Consider the following 6126-nt stretch of genomic DNA (forward strand, 5'->3'; position numbering starts at 1 on the left):
ATGCATATCTGTCAAATAGCAGGATGCTAAGGGGCGGTGATGTTCTTGAATTTCTCCTTTGCCTCATTGGATTACTTATAACAGTAATATGGTAATATGAGTGGAAATAGGAGTTTCTTTTCAATTTTCTTGAAGAATCTCCATACTAATCTTTCAAATTATATCTTCCAGAGGTATGGTATTCAGTGTGTGTCTGGTAACCAACCTTTGCTAGGTAGTGGAATTTTCATTTTATTTAATAAGATTTATTTCTTATGAATGATGTTAAAGTCTATTAAGCTATTCAATATCGCCTTTTCATAAAGTTAAGACTTAGAATGTCTCTTAAAATCAGGGATTCTTTGTATATATAAGTCCTTTGCATTTCCAAACACAATTTAGTGTGGGCTTAGTGTTTCTACAGCAAAACTGAGATGAAGAAAACCTACTGAGATTTTTATTCAACTTTATTTTTAGGGAGTTAGTAGAAAAGTTCTCCCCAAAGAAGACTGATCCTTTGTTGGGTGAACTTGATGACAGCTGACCTCCAGTCAATCAGGAGCTGATGGTGGTCTTCCCTTGTTGGGTAGATGTGATGGCAGCTGACCTCAAGTCAATCAGGAGCTAATGATAGTCTTCCCTTGTTGGGTAGATGTGATGACAGCTGACCTCCAGTCAATCAGGAGCTGATGGTGGTGACAGCCCATCAACCCTCTGGTTTCAGGTAGCTATAAACTCTGGGGTTATTTCTATTTTACACCTGCTTGTGTTAGTCACTTTAACGTCACTGTGACAGAATGTCTGAGATAAACTATGTAGGAGGAGGGAAGTCATTTTTTGCTTATAATCTCAGGTTTCAGCCTAGGGTTGGCTGCCTCCAATACTGTGGGCCTGAGGATGGCAAGGGGCATGGTAGGATCAGGTTGCAGAATGGATCTGGTTGTCTCATGGCAGCCAGGAAGCAGAAAAATAGGAAGAGGTTGTGGCAGAGGGACACAATATACTTCCTAGTGCTCTTTCTCTTCTCCCTGGGGTGTACTACTTGAAACAAAGCTATGACCATATTCCGTTCAGCTATGAATGTATTAACGAAGAGACTTCATCATCCAATCACCTCTTCATCTCTCAGACAAACAGGGCTGTATAATACCTGAGTGTTGATGGGGACAGTGTTAGACCAGAACAGGTCTAGAAGGACACTGCCTCCAAAACATCAAGAGAAGGTAGCTCTGCTCCCAAACCAGACTTTGTTAGACCAATGTTAGCAAATACAGAGAGATGCTGCCTACTTACAGATGTGTCTCAACAGCTTTACAAAAGTGCAAAACCTATGCCTTTTTATTTTCAAAGCAGAATCCTATATATAATCTGAACCAAGACTCAGGGTCATCCCATTTCCAGAACTGTCAGGCACTCTTAGAAAAATAATGTTCAGTATGCAGATCGAATGAAGGGATCTTTGTCCATACAGAATGTCATTTCTGCCATTCCTTTACCTATGGATTATCTTTTGTTTTTAATCTTTGGCCTCACGTGATGAGGTCCTTGTTTTCTGATTTACATGGCAGAGGTAGCACTTTGTCATAAACTACCACATCCTGTTTTAAAAAGAAAGTTAGTATAGCAATTTGCAATTAAGCATTTGGCAGTTTCTCAGAATTGTGTTATGACTGCTGGCCTTTTAAAGATTTCTGCATTTTGAGGTGAATATAGTAATTGTCAGAATTACATAATTCATTGACACTTTCAGTATCAACAGAATAGAGAAGCTCACAGCTCTCTATTCTATGCCATCCCATAACTCACATTATTTAAATCTTCATTCTTTTACTTGTAACCAACCAGTGATTTATTTTATTGGTTTAAACATATAAATTTCTTTTTATCTACTTTCAATTTGTGTTTAATTTCCAAATTTTATTATATGCCTTTGTTTCATTGCCTTTCATGGAGCCTTAGTTATTAGGCTATGAGCGAATTCTACTGTATTGGCTGTTTTTCTTGCTATCATTACAGAATACCTGACAAAAGTCACATAAGGAATCAAGGACTGAATTAGTTCACTTTAAGAGTAACATTCCTCATGGTGGGCAAGCAGGGAGAGCTGTTCACATTGGATCTGCGCTAGGGAAGCAGACAGCACTGAGTGTTAGCACTAAGCTCAATTTCCACTTTTTCTTCACACCAGGAATTCAGCCCATAGAAAGGGGCTGAATCTTCCAGTTACAATTAACTCAGTATAGAAACTTCCTCACACTTATACCCAGAGGCGTCTACATCCTGTCCCTTAATAATGTCAATTTCACCACTACAAGTCCACCCCTTGTCAAATGGGCACCCAGATGTGTCACCATTCCTTGGGAGCCTGCATAAATAGTGGCATGTTAGGTAAGAAAGTGTACTTCCTAGGATGGGAGTATGCATGCATGCATGCATACATGCATGTGTGTATGTAGATATGTCCGTATGCATTATTGCAATTAAGAGACCATAGTTCTGAGTCTGATACCAAGTCACTTGGTGGTCAGAGAGATGATCTTGTGCTCCCTCAACAATCCATAAAGATACTCCCTAGAGCGGAAGGAGTTCAGCCTGAGGATGAAAGGTATTGCACACTGAATGTGTGTTCTAGTCGTTTGATTACAAGAGTCACTGGGGAGAATATCCACATGGCCCTTCCCCAGTAGCTGATTTCAAATCAACGGTTTAGCAATCCCACGCTGCCACCTTTCCATACACATCTCAAGACCGTGTCTGAATTCTGTCTCTAAAGGATCCATGTCTAGGTCAGAGGATGAACAGAGAGAGGGCCTTGGACTAAAATGTTCTCATCTTTGTAAATATGTCAGAGTATGTCTTTCAATGCACAGTTAGGTCGCTTAGATTGTTCTCACGGCCACGTGACCTTCCCTTTTTGGTTATCCTACCTTTACTTACCAGGTCTCTTCCCTTTACTTCCTTCCTAGCCTTCCATCAAGCTCCCACTGGCTTCCTCCCTGGCAACCCTACACATTGCTCACTCATTGTTGACACCCGCCTTGTGAGCCACTGTGCCTCTCTTTGTGGATGTGACAAGACACTGCTCCTCCACTGGAAATATTCCTCCCCCACCACCAACCAGGCACACTCTGTCTGTGGATCAGAGCATGCCCGCCTACTTGATGGGTTTTTTTTTTCCTGCTCATTTAATGAGGGCCCCAGGACACAGGGTGACTCTCCACGCCTCTGACGAGTTGGGCTTGCCCACTTTTCCTTAAGTGACACTGGAATCTCATAGTGTGGTTGTGCTCCATAGTCTTCCCCTTGTTCCAGAAGTACACGAATCAGTTGTGTTCTAGAAAGCCCCTCATCTCTGCCTTGGTCAGATGTGCGTTCTTGTTCTTTGTCTCTGGCGAGATGTGTTGCTATGACAGTTTCTAGGCCATCCAAACACCTTGACGAGCTGCCCCAAATCACCTCTGAAAGTCGTAAGACATGATTTTCTAAGTCCTTCGATGATCTTTGTGGCTATACCTCTTACAATTGATTCCTTTTGAAATCGTTGATTAAATCAGAGGCACCATTTTTTCTTTATCCTGTGCTAAACATTTATGTCTTTTCTTTGGTCAAGAATAAAAAGCAGGGTCATGGGAGCCTGCTGATCACCGTGGGCTACTTTTTCAATACCAGCAAGGAGTTCAAGTCTTAATACATTAAGAGAGCCATGTTCACGGGCTACCAGCTGGAGTTCTCAACAAGCCCCACATGGGTTTTCTGCCTCTGCATGGAGAACAAAACACCACTTTATTCTGTTATGAGAGGTGGATATGAGTCAGTGCAGTTCCTAATCAGAGTAATAAGGGTCAGGCAAGGCTTCCCAGCTGCTGTGGGCAGTAGAGGCTGCAGGAAAGGGGAGAACAGCAGAATTCTGTGACTTAAAGCAGAACTAGGGCACCACAATGGTGGCTCTCCTGAGACTTAGAAGGCTCACTGCAGCTTCAGATGTTGGTATTGAGGTGACATGCTATAGAGACTGCCTAGATTATTATGGGGCAGAGGAACCACACATCAAAGCATGGAAATTCATCCTACAGAAGCATTGGCTGCTCATTCCAGCACACGTACAGCCCTCCTTGCTGCCAAGAGCTCTCGCTGCTCATCCAGACAAAGACCGTGGACCCCACAGTTACTGGTGGCTCCTGTCAGAGGGCCCTCGCCCCAGTGACACCTGACACCTGGGAGCTCATGCCTGGCATTGTTAGTGCGCCTTGACACGTGTGGCCTAGCCTATCTCTGGTTCAGCGCAAAAACTAAGTATCATCATGCATTAGTTTGTCTGGATCTGGGAACCTCTACTCATGTGGAGATCAACGAGTGTCTCCTCTTCGTCACATACTCGTAGTGACTCTGGGGTGTACTTTTAAATTTTTTGATAGGAACTTTAATTGATCAGGCTATACAAAAACCTATTGTTTGGATTTGACTTTAAAATGTGGTCCTGAAAGTCACTGTCACACTCAGGGATTCTCTGTGGGGGTTATGTTACCAGGCTAATGGCTTGAATATATTTGTTTGCAGAAATAATACTCTAGGGGTGTTTTTCTTTGAAGTGATGATTTGTGGTTTGTTTGTTAACTGAGCAAGGTAATAAGGATTTTTTTTTTTTTTTTTTTTTTTTTTTTTTTTTTTTTTTTTTTTTTTTTTTTTGTACTAGGAAGGCATATGAGCTGGGAAAACTACTAACAGGCTACTCTTGAAGTCAGAGCTGTGGTTCAGTTACCCTGAAGGTCAACCACTCTTGCCTGAAATTCAGCTGTGACAGTTAACTGTGATGGCTGTTCCTTCAGTCTCTGGGGAGATAACACAGAAACCATAGGTTCAGGATTTGCACCAAAAGCTCATACTGAGATAGAATATTCCAGAGGATCCAGGGATTGTGTACCATCCCATGATTTCCATTTACTTACTTTGAGATCTGTCATGGAGGTAGGAAAGCTAGGAATACACCAAGAGTTGTGGAGCCATGATTTCAGATAAAGGAAATATTGAGTATTGAACAGTTGTTCCATAATTCTGTCTTCATAATAGTAAGGATAATTCTGTTTATGTAAATTTTTCTGATTTTCACCTTTCCTTAAATGAGTCCATTCTCTGGGTTAGCGAGATGCCATTGGTATTTTCCTTCTTCTAGAGTTGAGATACTTTACCTAATCAAAAAGGAGAACCATTGAGGAAGTGAAAGGGCATAACTATCCTTTAAATCTGGAGCACTGTGACCATCAGAAGGCTGACCCATAGGGCTGGGTCTGTCCCTACTTGTAGGTTTCGACTTATTATATGAAGAAGTCATCCTGGGATATCATGATGGCTCCTCTCCACCTGTGTTCTCTCCCACCAGGAGTCTAGTGGCTTGTTCTCTACAGGGATTTAAATGCCTGAGTTCTTCTGCCTCCTCCTAGAGCACCAGAGTGTGCCTTTCACCCTCTCCAAGTGGGCTGGCATGTGAGTAGACTTGGAATGCAAACGGGGATGACATGGCTTCAAGGAGAGTTTTTCATGCAAGTGTATATGACGCCCCGTGTCCTCACTCACCTCTTTGGCAATTGTGGTGATGTATCTTGACATGTATTTGTGACTGTGACAGGGAAAGACTATCAAGCCAGGATTTCCTTGCCAGGACACATTCTGTGAACAAACCTGAACTGTGTTAGACCTGAGCTTTCATGTAGGCAGAGACTGCTCCTTCATTTCCCAGCCACCCATACCCGTATAATCACACAGAAACTATATTAATTACAACACTGCTTGGTCTGTTAGCCCAGGCTTCTTATTGGCTAGCTCTTACAACTTAAATCATCCCATTTCTATTAATCTGTGTGTTGCCATAAGGCTGTGGCTCATCAGTAAGGTTCCTGGGGCATCTTTCTTCTTCAGCAGCTACACGGCGTCTGACTCCACCTACTCTCTCTCTCTCTCTCTCTGTTCAGATTTTTCATCTAGCTTTATTTGCTAAGTCCTTGCCTGAAACAGCTTTATTCATTATCCAATAAAAGCAACACATATACAGAAGGACATCCCCATCACAAAATAGTGATTTCTTTTGGAAACTTCTAGAAAATGTGATTTACATCACTCAATGAATTCCAAAATTTTCTGAAATTGTGGTTG

This window comes from Chionomys nivalis, chromosome 15, assembly GCF_950005125.1.
Source record: "Chionomys nivalis chromosome 15, mChiNiv1.1, whole genome shotgun sequence".
NCBI lineage: Eukaryota > Metazoa > Chordata > Mammalia > Rodentia > Cricetidae > Chionomys > Chionomys nivalis.